Raw genomic sequence first — 21,797 nt, forward strand, 5'->3', positions numbered from 1 at the left:
CTCTTCCTCTTGGACTGTTTCTAATTAGTTCAGGGATAGGTCAATGCCTTGAGGCAAAATTGCACAGGGAATGTGGGGCTCGCTTCTCTAAGATGCTGGATCCTCACATCCTTTCAGCTCGATAGCCCTGAAGTCTACTTTTCATTCCTTAGCCCAGTGAGACTCCTGTAGCACTCAGTCATTTATGTAGATATGTACGTACATACCTATGTATGCATGCGTGCCTGTGTGTGTGTGTGTGTGTGTGTGTGTGTGTATGTGTGTCTTTCTCCCTGGCCTATATACTTCAGCAAACTCCCTGGGGAATAAGAGTGGTAACTATCTGGCTCACCGCAGTGTATTTTCAGGATCTTGATCCCTTAAGTCCTGGTTGCTTTGGTTACTCTTCATTGTTTTAATAGCTGTTTAATTTAGAGGTGGTGTTTTATGACGGTTCTTCTGTGAGAGTTAGTCTGATACAAGCTACGTATTCATAGGTGCAAATAGAAGTTTACAGTTCTTTAATGTTTAAAATTTTTTTAATGTTTATTTATTTTTGAGAGAGAAGGAGAGACAGAGCGTGAGCAGGGGAGGGGCAGAGAGAGAGGGAGACACAGAATCCGAAGCAGGCTCCAGGCTCTGAGCTGTCAGCACAGAGCCCGACGCAGGGCTTGAACTCACACCGCGAGATCATGACCTGAGCCGAAGTCAGACGCTCAGCTGACTGAGCCACCCAGGCACCCCTACAATTCTTTAATGGTTAAAGAAGAATAACATGTTGTCAGACATATGTGTTATGTGAAGGGAAAGTTCTTTTTTTTCTGTGCAAGTATGGAGGTCTTCTCGTGATTCTTATGTACTTTCTGAGTATCACTGCTTTATTTGACATTTGACTTCAGACAGATTTGGATAGTTCTGGTCACAGCTGCTGCAACTTTCCATTAGTCCCCGAGGACCTGAAGTTCTTCGAAGTGATCTCTGGGGAACAGAAAACTCTCCATGGCTGCTTAGCAGTTGGCAGTGTGGCTATGGCAGCATTAGATGGTTCTCCAAGAGTATGCTGAGATTAATCTTGAAGAATCCACTGGGATAAAATATGGGTTTCTGTCATCCAAAGCTCAACAAGAAAAAACAGCTTAAATAAATAATTCCCTGTGAAGACATGGCCGTTGCCGTGCCTAGGGAAATGGTTTCCATAGGAAACAATAATAAAAATAGCATTATTTTTAAACTGGGGGGAAAAACTGACACTTTAGGTATCCAGATTTTAAAATAATCTAACAGAGGAAATGTTTGAAGATTCAGATATTTTGGTTTTACAGAGTCCTTGCTACGTTCTTTAGATTATATTACCTGGAACCACACAGTGGGTCGTACCTCCAGTGTCCATTGTGTTCTGGAGGGGTTGAAAGTAAGGACTGTCAGTGGACGGTGACCTATCCTACTCTTAAGAATGGTTAAAGCCACAATCACTTAAGTATCTTATTGTATAGTCATAAGTCTAGACAAAAGTTCTCCCCCAATTACAGCATCTAACCTGTTCTTAAAACTAAACTCCTCTTCTGGGGAGATGGAGAACGAGTTTCTCATATCTTGCATATGCTTGAAAGAGGTATTGAGGATTTGAAACATCTTCAGCCTTTTCTTTGGGTCCAAAATATAGAAACATAGGCACTGCGATAAAATGTCCTCCCCCCTTTTTTTTGGTCTAACGAGAGCATTTTTTTCTTAAGTTGTTGAGGTATCTTTCAGCAGCCTAAGTTACCAACTGTCATAAACTTTTCTTCCCATAAGGAATAATTTGCTTTTGCTAAGAGCAAATGACTCTTTCCAACTTTTCCTCGATATCTTTGGCTTGTTTTCTATAGGTACCCAGAAATTACTCTGTGCTTAAGAAACCCTCTCTAAAAACATGCTCTCTCTCCTGACTAGGGGATTGGACATGTCTGATTGTGAGCAATGTGAAAAGTGCTACGAGTATTTTAAAAACAGATTTATTTGAACCATTCCTTTCTGCTTTCTGGTGGAGCAGATCAGCCGGTTAGAGACAGATTCTGAGGCAGCAGCATCCGATGTGGGTGCTAGAGACTTCTGGGAGAACATCAGACGGACTTTCCCATCAATGCTCTGCCCTGGCTCAAGATGTGAACTTGACCACTCAATTCCTCTATCCTCCAACTTTAGGGACACAAAGGATTTTAGAATTTTACTTAACAGATAACAATTAAAGGTGAATTCAGATAATATAGAACAGAGCCATACTCAGAAAGTCCTCCGGCGTGATTTCGGGTTGCCTCAGACAATGCCTGCCCCTAGAGATACCTACCCAAAGGAAAGGGGCTATTGTCCTGTACCGAGGTCACCACAACCAAGTTCTCCTTGCCACAGCCGGATAGCAATGAACACCTGCTTTGGCATCTGCACATTTGAGCATGCCCAGCTCTGTCCGCCACTGCTGTGGAAGGCTGGTGTCCTGAAGGAAGGAAAGACGATGGGAAAAAACAAATGGTGATGCTAGTGAAGCCTTGCTAGTTAGAGGCAGCTTGAGAAGAGCTGGGAAGGAGTAACCCAAAGAAAGAGAGGTAGAAAAAAACCTCAGATGTTGTTTTGATTTTGTGGTAAGAGGAATCTCCATTTATTAAAACATTCTTCCTACCCTTCAAACCCAAAGTTTAAGGCTATCTTTCTTTTCAGAGATCGTCTGGTTGCCCAGCCAGGAGTTGAACACCCAGCTCCTTTCCTGCAGCATCTATATTCCGCTTTCAGGTGTGGTTACCTCCATATGTGCCTAATTGCATTACCGGGGTGCAGGGTCCTCAGTGAAGGGCATGACGTATAAGCCACTTCATGCCCTGTGTAGTGGCCAAGAAATGACCTTAAATCAAGAAGTTTGGTTAAATCAAGCAAATAACACAACTCTTCTAAGCCTCAGTTTCCTCATCTATAAAAAAGGTGAATTTTATTCACCCAGGGGGCACCTGGGTGGCTCCGTCGATTAAGCATCTGACTCTTGGTTTCGGCTCAGGTCATGATCTCATGGTTTGTGGGTTTGAGCCCAGCATTAGGTTCTGCACTGACAGTGCAGAGCCTGCTTGGGATTCTCTCTCTCTCTCTGCCCCTCCTCCACTTGTTCTCTCGCTCTCAAAATAAATAAATAAACTTAAAAAAAGATATTTTTTAAAAAGGGGGAATAATAATAGTAGCTACCTAATTGGGCTTGTGTAAAAATTGAGTTAAATATTTCAAGTAAAGTAGGTAGTATGCTGCTTGCAACATGACTTTCAAATACATATATTGATAAATGTATATGTATAATTTCATAACATTGATGATATGTCATCCCAGGCTACCTGGCTAACATGAAGGAAGAAAGATCAGTGCCTAGCGCACTGTCTAAACACATGCTCTCTCCCTCATTCTCCCCTGTCTTTGCTTAGTTTTTATTGTGCCCTTATCCCAAGGGAACCTGGTTAAGACATACAGAAACTAGACAAGAAAGTATGTTCCTCATAGTCAACTCAGTTTAGAAATGCTTTCTTGTCAGATTATAGAACCTTTCTAATAACAAATTATGCTGGTTGCTGCCAGCACCTTTGTTGTTCTGGAGGCTCCTAAGTGATTTCATTGTCAAGGCCTTTGGTTTATAGAAGCATCTTTCCCATTAAGCGAAGACTGCAGGCTAATTGACAGATTACACTAGAGTGGGTCCAGAAACATCTTTAGGCACCGTGCAGAATACAGCAGCTTCGTACATGTTGCTAAGGTACTCTTCTCTGGGTTTCTAGGGTAACTGGCATCTCAACATCTCTGGGTTTGTATTCAGGCTATTCCTGGTATGATAATGACAGTCTGCTTCTATACCTGAAGGTCTGTAATTCTCACTATTCCTGGCCTTGCTGCCTTCCTTCCCCACTGCCAATTCTTTCCACAGACCCTTACAAACTGGCCTCAACATTCCTTCAAACTGCTCTCTGAGGACAGCATCACCTCCTGACTTCCAAATGCAACATTCTCTTGCCAGGCTCCACACAGCTCTTTGCAGCCTTTAACCCTCATTAGCACCCTGCCTTGCCCTCCATGGGTGTCTTTGGAATATGCTGGGTTTTTCTCCTCTCTGACCAATCTTTCTTTGCCTTTGCTTGCTTCCATCTTCTGTCCCTTAAATATCAGCATTCCCCAAGGGTCTACCCTGAGCTACATTCTTTTCTTGCTCTATATATTTATTCCCACTTGAATTCTTCACTCACATACTTGTTAAAATGCAGAAGAGCCTAATGGAGAAGAGTTTTTTAAAAATCACATGAAACATCAGAGATAACATTTGTCATCTTTCTATCTATATTTATGCATTTAGTTGCATGGTTTTATAAAAATGAGATCATTTTATACATGTATCTGCTTTCTTTTTAAAAATGTTTATTTATCTATTTGTCATTTAAAAACTTTTTTTAACATTTATTTATTTTTGAGAGACAGAGCGTGAGTGGGGGAAAGACAGAGAGAGAGGGAGACACAGAATCCGAAGCAGGCTCCAAGCTCTGAGCTGTCAGCACAGAGCCCGACGCGGGGCTTAGACCCATGAACTGTGAGATCATGACCTGAGCTGAAGTCAGACGCTTAACCAACTGAGGCACCCATGTGCCCCTATTTATTTATTTATGAAAGAGAGAGAGCACAAAGAGGGCAGAGAGAGAGAGAGAAAATCCCAAGCAGGCTCTGCACTCTCAGCATAGAGCCTGATGGGGGGCACAATCTCATGAATCATAAGATCATGACCTGAGCTGAAACCAAGAGTCAGATGATTAACCCACTGAACCACTCAGGTGCCCCCATGTGTCTGCTTTCTTTAACTAGAGTCTGAATACAGTCTGAATATTATAGGTCAACATGGAATTTTGACCATCATTTAAAGTGTACTATATTGTATTAGTTTGCTAGTTCTGCCATAATAAAGTATCACAGACTGGGTGGCTTAAAAAATAGAAATTACTTTTCTCCCAGGTCTGGAGGCAAAAAGTTTGAGATCAAGGTGTCAGCAGGGTTGGTTTCTTCTGAGGTCTCTGTCCTTGGCTTGTAGATGGCCGTCTTCTCTCTGTGTTCTCACGTGGTCTTCCTCTTTGTATGTCTTTGAAAATGGATTAGGGCCATTTGAAAGCCCTACCTCTAGGTACAGTCACACTCTGAGGTGCTGGGGATTAGATTAGGACTTCAACAAATGAATTTTGGGAGAAGGGGACACACTTCCACCCACAACACATATATTTTAGAAAATAATTCTTCGTTCGCACCATTTTTTCAAATATTTAAACAATGTCATGGTAGTTGTCTTTCGTCTTTGGTTTTGTTTTGTTGTGTTGTGTTGTGTTTTTATTTTTTTGTTTATTTTTTGTCTTTGGTTTTGGAATTTTCTTTTTATTCCTTTGGTTAAAAATGAGTAGAGTTTCAGTAAAGGTCCAGACCAAATGTTGGCTTGCCCGTGAAACTAAACTTTCCACAAGTAGTTATTCTTTTATCTGTGGCCTGATTTTTTATTGCATGCACCATTGTGATGGCGATTATCTGCCCTCTGAGAGTGTCCTTAGTTATCTTAGGGTTACTATACTTAACATCAGAGACTAGTTCTCATTCATGTCTGCTTCCCCATAGTCTATACCACATGGCCTGGGACTCTGAAGATGATGGATGAGTTATGGCTCATTGGCAATCCTGAAATTCTTGGCTACCCAATGTTTTTAAGGTTCAAACCTTACATTTTTCATCTGATTTAGACTCTTTTGGCCTCCTTTTTTTCTTCTCAGTTCTCCCCTTCCACAGTTTTTTTCCCAGCCTACCAGAAATATTTTTTAACACTTTGACTTGAGCTCACTGAACTTCTGTGTTGATCTAGATAGTTAGATGGGTTTCACTGTTAAGACGCCAAAGCTAAGAAAATGGAATTCTTATTACTCACTTTCCCTTTTGCCAGGAGGATAGTAAATATTTATCAGATAAGAGCTCGTTGAGATCAAGTACCATCTTTTTTTTTTTAATTTTTTTTTTAACATTTATTTATTTTTGAGACAGAGAGAGATAGAGCATGAACAGGGGAGGGGCAGAGAGAGAGGGAGACACAGAATCGGAAGCAGGCTCCAGGCTCTGAGCCATCAGCCCAGAGCCCGACACGGGGCTCGAACTCACGGACTCACAGACCGTGAGATTGTGACCTGAGCTGAAGTCGGACGCTTAACCGACTGAGCCACCCAGGCGCCCCTAGATCAAGTACCATCTTAAGTTTTTCTTGTGGTAATTATTTTACATATGGACAGAGCCATCATGGGGGCCCAACAATATTGATGTGTATCTTAGCACTCTACTTTAATTACATTGTTCCAGTAAATTAAACATGCCTTTCTTCTTTTTCAGGTATTTCTTTTAACCTGTGCTTGACAGCTCCCATGTTTTGCCTAAACTTTAATTATTAACCCTGTGAATAAAATGCTGTTATCTCTCTCAGTATGTGGATGCTGACTTCTCTCATAAAGAGGACAAGGCCAGGAAGAGACTTACCAACTATAGATTAGAAAATGTCAAAAAGGAAATCCTTTACATTTGGTGGTTTTCAGAAGATAGATTTGTATCTGAGAATGTATGTTGTTTGGAAAATCTTTTATGAATTTCTAAACAAATTGGGGTATGGAAGTGAAAAGGCAATCTGGTTATTCCAAAAAATATTACAAAATGTTGCATAAATACGGAAAAGCTTAGATGATAATATAATAAGAATATAATGATCTCCCCTGTATCAACTAGACAGCTTAAACTCTTGATTCTCTTTTTCTTCTTTCTTCACTCTTTCCCTTGCTAAACAAACAAACAAACAAACCAAAAAACACTGAATTTTGTAGTTATCATTCCTTTGGATTCTTTTTGGAATTTTAGTATCTATGTATATAACCATAAACAATATGTCCTGTTATAATTCACATAAAAGATACCATATATATAAGCTTCAGCAACTTTATTTTTCATTCAGTATCATTAAAAAAATTTATATGTGGGGAGCCTGGGTGACTCAGTTGGTTGCTTGTCCGACTCTTGATTTTGGCTCAGGTCATGATCTCACAGTTTGTGAGTTCAAGCCCCGCATTGGGCTCTGCACTGACAGCACGGAGCCTGCTTGGGATCTCTCTCTCCCTCTCTCTCTGCCCCTGCCCTGCGCGCTCTCTCTCAAAATAAATAAATGAGATAAACTTCAAAAAATTTTTAAAAAATGTATATGGGGGCGCCTGGGTGGCTCAGTTGGTTGAGTGTCCGACTTCAGCTCAGGTCATGATCTCACAGTTCGTGGGTTCAAGCCCCGCATCAGGCTCTGTGCTGACATCTTGCTCAGAGCCTGGAGCCTGCTTCAGATTCTGTGTCTCCTTCTCTCTCTGCCCCTCCCCCTGCTCACGCTTTGTCTCACTCTGTTTCTCAAAACTAAATAAATGTAAAAAAAAATTTTAAAAATGTATATGTTTGTCCTGATGCTTCTAATTATTCCATTTCACTCTGTATAATATTCTATTGTATGAGTAGTCCACTGTTTGTTTTTTTTAAAATCTAGTCTCCAATTGGCCATGTAGGTTGTTTCAGTTTTAATTCTTTTGACTATGAAAAAAACACAGTGTTTCAGTGAATGCTCTTGTATGCGTCTTTTTCCAAATAGTGCTAAAGACAGATTGGGGCAATATATGCGAGTTCTATTGTTTTACCTCCTTACCAGCATTAATTTGGTATAGTTCCAACTGGGGTTTTTCATCATCATCAACATTTACTACTGAATGTTTGCTAGACTGGAGGACACTAACTGAAACCTCAGGGTGCTCAAGTTTCATCTTTAAATAGAGGTATTAAAAGATTCAAACATTTAATCATAGATTTACTTAAGAAAAGGTAGCTTCTAGGGATTTACTTGAATGGGCACTAAATAAAAAATACAAATTCATTTTCTGTAATAAAGGGTGCTTCACAAACTTTCCTCTCTTATTAATCCATAAAGGAATTGTAATCAAGCTGAGTTTGATAGAAAGCTGGCAATTTGAATAAGTCCACATTGTTCCCTCTCAATTTCAATTTAACTACTAACTTCTACTCTTAAACTGGAGATAGTAAGCTGCTGAGAGTCAGTCCAACCCTGCTGGTGTCCAGACAGGGAGCCAGCGAAAGGCTCTTCTCCTCTGGGTGAGTTTGAAGCCCAGAGCTGGAGAATCTGGACGAGCTCCAGGAAGGTCCTCCTGGAAAGGGTATGGTCTGAGGAAACCCACCAATCCACGGGAGAAAAGACAACACTGTACTGCATTAGTTTCCCCAGTAGGACACAACTGAGCATATATCCACAGAACACTTACAAACGTCTATCATGAGACTTCCTCCACAAGCCATGATAGAGTAACTGGTACCTAACTAACCTCTCTCCATAAACTGATCAAAATATGTGAGGACAAGGGGCCTGTCTGGCAATCAAAACTGATAAAAATATACGAGTTTTGTCTTTGGATGTTGGACAATAGGCAGATAATTAGGTGAGCACCACAATCATCTCAGCTCTTTGCCTGAGGGTTTTCTCTGGGCCATAGTGCAGTGAGAAGGAGCCCACACTCCTTTAGCCCACTGATCATTAGAGGCTAAGAACAGAGTTTAGAGCTGCTAATGCAGCTGGTGTTTGTGAGCGCAGAGTATCAGAATAAAGGGAGTTATGCCTAAAAGGGGCTCCAAAATTCTGCTTAGGGATCCTCTTACCTCTTTGACTATGTACTGAACTGTGAGTGTATGGGCAAGACTCCACTAGGCCTGGAGGTTTTACCGTGCTGAGAGATACAGGAATTCCAACAATCCAGAGTGGAAAGACACCAATGAACATCCTGACCACTCAACATGCCAAAAAGTCAACATTCTATGGATTGGGTTATTCTAGCCCTAGAGTAAAGACTACTCTAGATCCACATTACAAAGCTTAAACACAAACCTTGAAAGGCTCAAGTTGCTGTGTCAGTAAGTTAACTGTCCAAAAGAAAAAAAAAATCTAAAATGAGATTAAAAAATCCATAGTCTCAACAATATAGCATTTATAATGTGCGGCAACAATAAAAAATTACTAGACATTTGAAGAAGCAAGCAAATGTGACCCTTGAACAAGAAAAATACCAAATGAGATCAACCATGAGATAACTCAGATGTTGGAATTAGCAAACAAGGACTTTAAAAGAGTACTTATAAATATGTTCAAGAACTTAAAGGAAAATATAATCATGATAAATCAACAGATAGACAAAGCTCAGCAAGAAAGAAAAACTTGAAAAAGGAAATAAATGGAAATTCAAGAACTGAAAAGTAAAATATCTGAAACAAGAAATTCATTGGCTAGGTATAATTACTAATTGGAGATAGCAGAAAGGGTCAGTGAACTTGCAGTCAGATCAATAGAAGTTATCTGATCTGAAGAGCGCACAGAAGAAAGGCTTTATTTTATTTTATTTTTTTAATGTTTATTTATTTTTGAGAGAGAGGGAGACAGAGCATGAGCGGGGGAGGGGCAGAAAGAGAGGGAGACACAGATCCGAAACAGGCTCCAGGCTTTGAGCTGTCAGCATAGAGCCCAACACAGGGCTGGAACTCACAAACCTCAAGATCATGACCTGAGCTGAAGTTGGACACTTAACAGACTGAGCCACCCAGGTGCCCCAGACTTTAAAAAAGTAAATACACCGAGTCTCATTAATTTGTCAGACGATATTGAGCAGTTTAACATATGTGGAATTAGAGTCTCACTCAGAATGGGAGGAAAGAAAGAGAATGGGACCATATGCAAATGTTTGAAAAAATAATGACCAAAAACTTCCCAAATTGCTTGAGGAACATAAACTTACAGATCTAAGAAGCTATGAAACTTAAGCAAGATAAATTAAAAAGAAAACACCAGGGTACATCACAAACTGAAAAACAGTGTTGAGAGTAGCACTTTTTATGATAGGTGACAAATTGGGCAACAATAGTGCAAATGCCAGCTTGTTTCTCATCAAAAAATAATGAATACCAGGGGCACCTGGGTGGCTCAGTTGGTTAAGTGTCTGACTCTTGATTTCAGCTCAGGTCACAATCTCACAGCTTGCAGGTTCGAGCCCTGTGTCAGGCTCTGCACTGACAGCATGAGGTCTGCTTGGGGTTCTCTCCCTCTCTCTTTCTGCCCTTCCCCTGCTTGCACTCTTTCTCTGTCCCTCAAAATAAATAAATAAACTTTAAAAACAAACAAAAAATGGATACCAGAAGCCAGTGGAATAATATCTTTAAAGGTCTGACGATAAAGCACCCATCAACCCAGAATTCTGAATCCAATCAAAATATCCTTAGAAAGTGAAAATAAACCAAGATAATTTCAGATAAAGAAAAGTTTTCTTTAGCATTTCTTGAGGCTGAAAGAAATTGACATCAGGTGGAAATTTGTTTCTATGGAAATGAATAAAGAGAATCAGCAATATTAAGTATGTGACTAAATAAAAAAGACTTTTTTTAATGGCTTAAAGTGAAATATGGTTATTTAAAGTAAAAATTAGGTCACCACATATATTAAAAAAACTTTTTTAATGTTTTATTTATTTTTGAGAGACAGAGTGTGAGCAGGGAGGGGCAGAGAGAGAGACACACACAGACAGACAGAATATGAAGCAGTCTCCAGGCTCTGAGCTGTCAGCACAGAGCCCAATGCAGGGCTTAAACTCAAAAGCCATGAATGAGATCATGACCTGAGCCGAAGTCAGATGCTTAACCAACTGAGCCACCCAGGTGCTCCTAGGTCACCATATATTTTGTGGTTTGTAATGCAGATAGTTACAATAAATGTCATCAAGTGTACAAAACAGAGGTAAATAGCACTATGTTATTTCAAGATTTTAAAATGTACACTATATTAACTCTAAAGACTGTGACAAGCATACCTATTTTTATCCCTAAAGAAACCACTAATAAATAAGACAAAGAAGTATAGCTAAAAAGCCCATAAAGGAAATAAAATGGAGAATTTTTTTTTATATAAAACCAAAAGAAGGCAAGAAAAGAGTAGCAAAGAACCAAAAGATCCGCTCAGGCAAATAGAAACAAATAAAATGGTAGACCTAAATATAATCATATAAATAATTACTTTAAATGTAAATGTGCTAAACACTCCCATTAAAGACAGAGATTGCCAGACTAGATAACAAAGCAAAACCTAACTACATTCTGTTTAAAGGAGTTATGCTTTCCTAAAGTATCAGAGGGATTGAAAAAAAAATAATGGGAAGAGATTTACCATACAAACAGTACACATAAGAAAGGTGGACTGGTTAAACTAATCCTAGGCAACGTTGACTTCAACAAGGAATATAACTAGAGAAAAGAATTGCATTTTTATCAATAAAATGGCCAATTCTTTGGGGATACATAACAATTAAACAATTATACATGCATATACTCCTAATAACAGGGTTCAAAAACATGAAGCAGAAACTGAGAACTGAAAGGAAAATACACAAATCCATAATCATAGTTGGAGATTTTAACACCTCTCTCTCAGGAAATGATAGAACATCTAGAGTAAAAATTGGTAAGGATATAAAAGACCTGACAAAATTATCAACTACCTTGACCTAATTGACATTTAAAGAACACTGCACCCAAAACCTTCAGAAACACATTTTTCCCAGTGTACGTGGAACCATGACAAACTGACCACATGCTTGAAAACAAAACAAATTTTAATAAATTTAAAAGAACTGAAATCCTACAGATTGTGTTCTCCGACCACAAAATAATTAAATTAGGAATAAATAACAATAAGATATGTAGAAATTAAACAACTGACTTCTATTTTTCTTTTTAAGTAGGTTCCATGCCCAGCGCAGAGCCTAATGTGGGGCTTGAACTCATAACCTTGTGATTAAGAGTCAAATGCTCAACTGACGGAGTTACCCAGGCACCCATAAGCAACTCACTTGTAAATAAAACATGGATAGGGGTGCCTCGGTGGCTCAGTCGGCTAAGTCTGACTTCAGCTCTGGTCATGATCTTGCGGTTCGTGAGTTCGAGCCCGGCATCAGGCTCTGTGCTGACAGCTCAGAGCCTGGAGCCTGCTTGGGATTCTGTGTCTCCCTGTCTCTCTGCCCCTCCCCCACTCGCTCTCTGTCTCTCTCTGTCTCAAAAATAAATAAACATTAAACAAATTTATTAAAAAAATAAAACATGGATAAACTAAAAAAATCACAAGGAAAATTAGAAAATACTTAGAACTCTGATAATGAAAATACATGTTAAAATTTGTGGGATGCAGTTAAGGTGGTTTTTAGAGGGGAATTTATATATATATTTTTTTAATTTATTTTCAAGTTAGTTAACATACAGTGTAGTCTTGGCTTCAGGAGTAGAACCCAGTGATGCATCTCTTACATATGACACCAGTGCTCATCCCAAAAAGTGCCCTCCTTAATGCCCGTCACCCATTTAACCCACACCCAAACTTCCCCGCTCCAGCAACCCTCAGTTTGTTCTCTGTATTTAAGAGCCTCTTATGGTTTGACTCTTAGAGGGGAATTTATAGTTTTAAATACTTCGAAAAGAAAAAGACTCTGACTTAAGAATCTAGGAAAAAATAAGCAAATCAAACCTATGGTAAACGTATGGAAGATAACTACAAAGATAAGAGCAGACACAATGAAACAGGAAACAAATGCTAGCTTAGATTAACAAGGCACAGAGTTGGTTTTCTGAAAAAAATTAATAAAATTGATAATCCCCTAGCAACTCTGAGAAAATTGCCAATATTTACAACAAATGATCTTATAGACATTACCTGGGTGTTAGAAGAATATTATGAGCAACATAATTAAGAACATCTTATAAAATTCAACATCTATGTATACATAAACTCATCAAAGCACAAATAGAAGGAAAACCCCTCAATGAAATATTTGATGCTTTCTCCTAAGGTTATGAACAATGCTTGGATGTCCAACCTTTAGTTTTTGTTTGTTTATTTATTTTTGCCTAAAATAGAAAAGAAACAACTCTAAATGATTACTCAATTGTAGCTTGCTGGTCATCTACAAACTCTGAAATCATCTTTGTATTGTAGGCTTGAGGAAATGAATAAATATATTGAGGATAACGATTTGGGGTTTCAAATAAGGAAAGTAGAGAAGCAGGCCACCTACCCCATAGTTCTAAATTAGAATTGCACATGTCAGTTTAAAAACGTGGTTTTTAACATTGAGAAAAATAATGTACGTGTTTATGCACATCTCTGTTTTTATAGAGATGGCAATAGACAGAGGTGTATAAGCATATATATTTTTTTCTGCTGAAATGAACTAGGACCTCTTGGAGAAGTGATAGGACTGAGAATGCAGTCTCTCACTTCCTGAGAAGTTCAGGACTGAGACACAAAGGACAGGATGAGCCTGGAACAGCTGATTGAGTCGGTTCGTGGGGAACCAAGGAATCGTCGGGTCACAACGAATTACTCAGGACTTGGACTGAATGGGCCAAATCTGGAACAATTTGAATATTAAAATAACTATTGATAGTAACAGATTATGACCTATTGAAAAATATAAACATCTATGAGGCCATTCTGATATAAATAAACTAGTGAACAGATACATAAATGGGGAAGAAGGGAAAGTTCTTCCTCACCATAAAATACCAAGAAAGGGGGTAGGAATGGGGAAAGGGAGAAAAAGGGAGAGAGGGGAAAGGGGCAGGAGATGGGAGGGAGAGGAAGAGAGGGAGAGGGGGAGAGACAGAAGGAAGGAAGGAAGGAAGGAAGGAAGGAAGGAAGGAAGGAAGGAAAGAAGGAAGGGGAGTGAAATTAGGAAATCAAAATGAACTTCACCAATATCAGGACAAACCAACAACATTTGACCTGATGTTGCAAAGGGCACAAGATCAATTCACTGATACTTACTCTCACCAAAATGCATAACTTAATTTTTTCAACATATCTAAACAGGCTAAATAGAAAGGTTGAAATAATGCTGCTTATTTTAAAAAACAACAACTTATATCTACATTGTTCCAGAAAAGATGTCAGAGAGCTAAAGCATAATTTACTATGTTATGTTTTGAAATGATTTTAAGCCTAGAAATAAGTCTGTACTAGAACAAATTAAAGTCTCTCTTAAGGTGAAATATTATTATAGGAACGATAGAAAGTTATAAAAAATGAAATTAACTGGAAACATATTGGCACCCTTTATCTCATTGAATCACCTATAATTAAGAATATCCCTGATATTTTTATACCCAAAACAATAATTAACTTCAGATTTTACTAATGTATTGTTATGTGGATGTTTTTGGGAGAACCAAAACAAACATTTCCCCCTCCCACCCCCACCCCCACCCCCAAATTAGCAGTTAGGCTATTGACCAGAGGAATACAAATGAGTAGTAGACACTTTCATAAAGGTCTCAATTGCCTTTTGAAAGAAAACAATATAAATAGTGAAAACGTCTGAGAAAAGGGAAAATAATCAGAATACAACTGATACTTGCATATAAGTTTCTTATTTACAAGGCACTTTCGTATATATTTTTTTACCTCACAACCAACCTCTGAGGTAGGTAAGTTTCAGCTCTTCATTCCAAGGAGGTGTTTATTTCCTGGAAATGCCAAGGATGCCAAGAAAAGTTTTTTGTTTTTTGGATTTGGTTTCCATGTGTTCAGAGAATAAATAGAAGTCTAGCAAGCCGTTCTACTGGCTAGCTTTAATTCAGAAATAGCCTTAGACATTTCTCAAAATCCATTTTTACAGGGGAGACAAGAAACTTCTGAAATCCACCCTGCATTCTTTTGGAATTCTTTCTGACTAAGCGGCATTTTCAGTTGAGAGAAGTGTTTGTTTTGCTCCTGTCCTTTGAGGAGCAGATGTTGGTGTTCTGCACACCAAGGCTGGGCTCTCGCCGTTGGAAGCACTTGCAGAATTCAGAGCTTTACTCTCATGTCTTCCTGCGAGGTTTCATTTCGGGAGTGGTGGACCTATTTCTCATTGCCCATAGGAAGCATTTTCTTTTGCCATCATGTTACTGTTCTGTTGCATGTTTTATGAGTAACCAACAAAGTAGTCTTGGAGCCTTCGGGACTGTTCATAATTTTTGCTTCAGTACATACTTTTCTGCTTCTCGGTTAACAAGTGTCTGTATTTTAGGTGTCAGTTTTGGCGTGGGCTCGAGGCACGTTCCAGCTTTATCCAGCACCTGTTGCTGGGAGCAGTATGCACATGCTTCTTGAAAGTTGTGTAAGACTGTGCACCCCGAGGAAGCAGGAGGCCTGACTGAGACAGGTGTCTCATAGTTTCAGCTATATTGCTCAAGTACACAAGGCTGAGAGCTGGTGAGAGCTCTAACTTGGGTTTTACCGTGAAGATATGCCAGGCAAACCCAAATTGAATGACATTGTACAGACTAAATGGCCTATACTCTTTGCAAATGTCAAGATCAAGAAACAAAAGACAGAAGTGATGTGACTGTTCTATATGGAGGAAGACTCCAGAGACATAGTGATGAAGTGCCATGCATGAGCCTGAACGAGGACCAATTAACTATAAAGGACATTATTAGGACAGTTGATGAAAGTGGAATGTGGACTGTATCTGTGTTTGCCTATAATGATGAGCCTTGGAGAAGTATATATATTGTTAACATTGGTTTCTTGGGAAAGAGTGCCCCCATTTATTTGTTTTTTGCTGGTTTTTTGTTTTTTGTTTTTGTTTTTTGTGTGTGTGTGTTTTTTTTTTTTTTTTGGTAATCTTTACATTTGAGAGAGAGAGAGAGAGAGGGAGAGAGAGAAACAAAGAGAGAGGCAGACACAGAATCTGAAGCAGGCTCCAGGCTCTGAGCTGTCAGCACAGAGCCTGGCATGGGGCTCGAATCCACGAACCATGAGTTCATGACCTGAGCCAAAGTTGGATGCTTAACCAACTGAGCCACCCAGGTGCCCCGAAAAATACCCCCATTAAAAAAACAAGCACGCAGGGTGCAAATAATATGCATGATAGGATTCCATTTTTGTTAAATGACATACATGTATGTACATAAAATGAATTATGTAAAGATGATCAACAAAATGTTTCTTAAGGTGGTAGGAATTTGAACAACTTCTACATTTTTCATATTTATGTGCAATATAATTTTTCTTTTTCTCTAACATAATTTTTTAATGCACATGTATTATTTTTACAAAAATACTAAAAATTAATGTTTTAGTGTTAAAAGTCAAGAAAAAGTCACTTGGGGCCAATTTGGGGCTAAGTTATTTCTACTTCATACACTTTTTCCCTATGGCCCTGAGTTTATTACATTAAATGTCTTACTCGTCTTGACCCACGATGTTCCCAGATGTGCAGAGCACATATAGAAATGTGAGCTAACTCTCCGGGTTGGAAAAAATTAGGGTGTCTGATGTTCTGGAGAATTCTGTTTGATATGGGAATTCGGCAATTACTTTGTGCCATCGTAGAGCTCCCCGAAGAAACCCCTTTCTGGTGGCTTCAAAGTTCTCCTTAGAGGACTGTGTCCCTTTGCCCTCTATGCACTTTGACCACACTGGGTGCACTTTCATCCTGACTACAGAAGGTATATAAATTATATCATGTCCTGGATCTGACTGTCTTCCCCTTTCACCATAGATAAGACCGTACTTCCTCTTGGCTGCCTGAGGTATTCTGAGAATTACCGAGGTGGCTTTGTGGAATGCTTTGAGCTGCTCAGATGAAAGGAACAAAGCTCTAATTTTGTTAATAACATAACCCTGTTGTCAGCGGGCCCACCGAGTCAGGTAAAAACAGGGAAAGACCCGCCCGGAACAAAGATACCCCCAACAATCAGGGGAGGCCCAGCGTGGTGCTCATGGCGGTGCTGGCTATGGCAGCTTTAGGAGGGTGGTCAGATTAAGCAGATAGAGTTAAGGCTCCCAGAACGAGTTCTCAAATGGATGGGTTGCTGGAGAAAGGTCAGCTTCCTCACCCCTTGGGTGGGTGACTGTGAGTCATAATGCATGTTCTAGAGTCTTCTTTCCCTCTGTTTATTTCACTTCATTGTGCCGGGTGTTCTCTGGAATCCCCTCCCAAGTAAACGACTTGCACTTGAATCCTTGTTCATTCTAGTCCCAGAAGAAATGTCATGTGTTTCCCCACCACTCCCACTGCCCTGGGATACTGGCCCCCTTGGCTCTGCCTATCTAAATTGCCACAGCCCCGCTCCACGTTGAGCAAAGTCTACTCAGTTGGCAGCTAGTCAGACAAAGTACACTCTATTGTGTAGCCTGCTGGAGTAGAATGGGAATCATACATACATGCCTGGTGGAAGAATCCTGGTTCAGCTACTCACCAGCTGTGAAACCCTAGGCACATCACCCAACGTCTCTGAGCTTGTTTACTCTTCTGTGAAATACTGAGAAAAATGCTTACTTCATTGGTTTGTCTTCTGGATCTAATGAGCTAAATAACAAACCAGGATATTGCCTAATACCAGATGATACTCCAGAAAAGATAGTTATTTTTATTGCACCATTTTCTTCCAGTATTTACTTTCTGTGTGTCTCCATCTTGTTTCCCCAACTAGATTGTAGTTTCTCTGCCACGTTCAACTTATTTATCTTATCACAGTGTCCTTGCACATAAAAGGCAATAATAGTTATTCGTTATCCGTTTTCTAAGGCTTTAAAGGAGAGAATGCACTCTTTCAATTCAGGATTTGTTTCTGGATTATTTGTTACTGTGAGGCATTCTCAAGGAATTTTTAGCTGGTCGTTCCTTTCCTTGGCCTCCGTTTTCTCATATACAAAACAAATGTTTAGGTATATAATTCTAGATGCACTGAGATCCTTCTAGCACTGCACTTTGGAATCTATGTATTATTCCTTAAAGGCCAAGTACTCTAGGTTACTCTTCTGACCCATCAGGACTTAATATAATGGTAGTCACAGATTAAGTGCCTTCCCAGTGCATGTGAAGTCAATTCCAGTCACCTTAGATCCTGTATCCTCCCAGCCTTCTCTCTTAACACTCACCTTTCCCTCACTCTATTCCAGCCAGACTGTTTTTTCTTTGTACCCCTAAGAATTTTCCAGGCTTGAGGCCTTTGTACTTTCTGTTTCTCATCACTTGGTTCTCTGTTCAAAGGTCTCCTCCCCCAGTTCTCTCTGTCCCACAACGCTGCCTTTTTCCCCCTGTAATTGCACTCTGACATTGTCTTGTCATTTAGTATTGGCTTTAATTGTTTGCATTTTATTTGCATTTATTGCTTGTTCCTCCACCTCTCCCTCTAGTTCTCCCATATAAACGTCTCTTTTGGTTCCTTTTATAGCCCTACCATGAAAATAGTACTTAATACAGATCTGGGACAAACTAGGGCCCTAAGTAAGCAATTGTGACATGAATGAATGAATGAATGAATGAATGAATGAATACTCTACCATAACTTAGAGTATTTAGATGGTGAGCTAAAATCTGTGGCTGTCACTCCAGGTTCTAGTGAACTTCTTTAGGTATGTATCCTAAGTGAATCAATTGCAGTAGGTCTAAGTAAACATGCAGTGGGAAGAAACAAGGAATTCCTAGGAAGACAAGTGCAAACAATCATACCAGCTTATCTAGAAACTTATTCGTAATGGGAAATTTAGATATAATTTATTTTTTTATTAAATTTTTAAAATGTGTTTATTTTTGAGAGAGACAGAGTGTGAGCAGGGGAGGGGCAGAGAGAGAGGGAGACACAGAATCCGAACCAGGTCCAGGCTCCAAGCTGCCAGTACAGAGCCCAACACAGGGCTCGAACCCACTAACTGTGAGATCATGACCTGAGCCGAAGTCAGACGCCTAACCGACTGAGCCACCCAGGCGCCCTTAGATATAATTTAAAAACAAATAATTTATTTCTTTTTGTTATGGAAAATTTCAAACGTAAACATAAGTAGATGTAGATAAGATGAACATAATGGAAAATGGACTCTCTTGTACCTTGTGGTGGACCGTAGGGTGGCCCCCTCATCCTAGTGCCCATACCTTGTATAATCCTCTCCCCTGAGTGTGTATAAAACCTGTGCCTTGCTTTCTAAGCAAAATAATATGCCAGCTAGATGTCACCCCTTTGTGATTACTTATGTTATATAAGATTCCATCTTGCTAACAAACTCACTCCTTGAGGGGACTCTCCTTGCTGGCTTGATGAAGGAAGTGGCCATGCTGGGAAAGGACATGTGACAGCGAACTCCAGGTGCCCTCTAGGAGATGTGGGCCATCTCCAGTTGACAGCTAGCAAATAGCCAGCTACAGCTGTAAGGAAATGAATTCTGCAGTGACCGGAGTGAGCAAGGAAGCTGAAACTTTTCCAGTTGAGCCTCCAGATAAAACACAGCCTCACCAACACCTGGATGGTAGGTGTAAGACCCTAAGCAGAGGACCCTAGGTACCTGGACACCTGACCCATAGAAAGTGTGAGATAATAAATTGGTGTTATTTTAAGCTGCTAAATTTGTGGTAATGTGTTGCAATACATAAGTAATTCAGATATATCACCCAAAGTAAGCAATTTTCAATAGTTTGCCAGTCTTGTTTCATCTATCCTATCATGGTTTGGGGATGGGTGGGCTGGAGTATTTTATTATTTTATTTTATTTTATTTTATTTTATTTTATTATTTTAAAAATTATTTATTAAAACAGAATTTATTGTCAAATTGGCTAACATAGTGTGTACAGTGTGCTCTTGGTTTTGGGGGTAGATTCCCATGATTCATTGCTTACATATAACACCCAGTACTCATCCCAACAAGTGCCCTCCTCAATGCCCATCACCCATTTTCCCCTCTCTCCTGCCCCTTTCCCCCAGCATCAACCCTCAGTTTGTTCTCTGTATTTAAGAGTCTCTTATGGTTTGCCTCCTTCCTTCTCTGTAACTATTTTTTCCCCCTTCCCTTCCCCCATGGTCTTCTGTTAAGTTTCTCAAGTTCCACATATGAGTGGAAACATATGATACCCAACTTTCTATGACTGACTTATTTCACTTAGCATAATACCCTCCAGTTCCATCCACGTTGCTGCAAATGGCAGGATTTCATTCTTTCTCATTGCCAAGTAGTATTCCATTGTATATATAAACCACACCTTTATCCATTTATCAGTTGATGGACAATTAGGCTCTTTCCATAATTTGGCTGTTGTTGAAAGTGCTGCTATAAACATTGGGGTACATGTGCCCTTACGAATCAGCACTTCTGTATCTGAATAGGAATTATGGATAAATTCCTAGCAGTGTTATTGCTGGGTCATAGGGTAGTTCTATTTTTAATTTTTTGAGGAACCTCCACACTTTTCCGGAGTGGCTGCACCAGTTTGCATTCCGACCAACAGTGCAAGAGGGTTCCCGTTTCTCCACGTCCTCTCCAGCATCTATAGTCTCCTGATTTGTTCATTTTAGCCACTCTGACCGCTGGGAGGGGGTATCTCAGTGTGGTTTTGATTTGTCTTTCTCTGATGAGGCGTGACGTTGAGCATCTTTTCATGTGTCTGTTGGCCATCTGGATGTCTTCTTCGGAAAAGTGTCTATTCATGTCTTCTGCCCACTTCTTCACTGGATTATTTGTTTTTCGGGTGTTGAGTTTGGTAAGTTCTTTATAGATTTTGGATACTAACCCTTTATCTGATATGTCATTTGCAAATATCTTTTCCCATTCACATGCAAATACTTTAGTAAGCATCTCCAACAGAGAAGGACTTAAAAGCATTGCCATTATGCCAGAAAAATCAGGGCTTCATTGAGAACCAAAAGGGGAGTCTTTTTTAAAGCCAGGAAGTCAATGGATCTAGTATATTAATTGGGCAGAGGGAGAAAAGGTGGTTGCTAGAAATTGAGTGAGAATAGCATCCCCTTGATCCAATGAGCTGAAGAACAGGTAAGTATATGAGAGCTTTCACTTGAAATGTCTAAGCCTTGTCCCCCCCCCCCTTTTTTTTAACAACAGCGCAGTCACAAAGTACTTTAGGCGAGTCTGTCATACAAAATCTAAAATCATTCAAATCCAATTCCGATTATATGTTTAAGATCCGACCCATTCCCCCAATTCCTGTTCTGGAATGGACCCTTATACATTCCATTTTTTATTCGTAACTCCTTACAGTGCCTTATAATTGCCATCCCTACCACTTTTCCTTTACTACGGGAAGCTCTTTCCAACTGGCTCCAGTTCTTTTCCTCTCTTGGATAAACCGATATCGTCTGCCTTTGACACTGCTCAAGGAAGCAGCGCTTTGCAAGGGAAATTCTCAGGGCTCAGGGTTCAATCTCATCGCCACCACCAGGGAGCTTTGAGATCTCTGGCAAGTAGTACAGTGTTCTCTAAGCTGGATAGAATAGTGCCTCGCAGGGTTCCAGAGAAGATTAGATAAAGAACATGTGTAACGTGTAAAGTGTCCAGCACAGAGAAGGTACAGAGGCGCCCCACCATTCTCTTTGTTAGTTCCCATCTCCAGTCTCCGAGCACCAGAACGCCCAGCACCGCGCCTCTCCCGCTCTCGTCGCGGGGGATGCAGGGATTTGTAGTTTTTTGGTCCCCAAGTCGTAATTCCTCTCGGAGCCAGTCGGCGAGAGGAAGAACTACACATCCCACTGGGCGGTGAAAGGAAAGTGGGGCTCGGAAAACCGAGCGTCCCCGCCCGGCTGCCTGCGCTTTCCGCTGCCCACTGGTTGTGCCCGGCACGCGAGGGCTGCGACCCCGCGGCAAAGCCAGGGAGGGCTCGAGCTCACGGGCCGGGCGACTGGGGCTGTGGGGCGCAG

Source organism: Panthera tigris, chromosome B2 (genome assembly GCF_018350195.1).
Source record: "Panthera tigris isolate Pti1 chromosome B2, P.tigris_Pti1_mat1.1, whole genome shotgun sequence".
Lineage (NCBI taxonomy): Eukaryota > Metazoa > Chordata > Mammalia > Carnivora > Felidae > Panthera > Panthera tigris.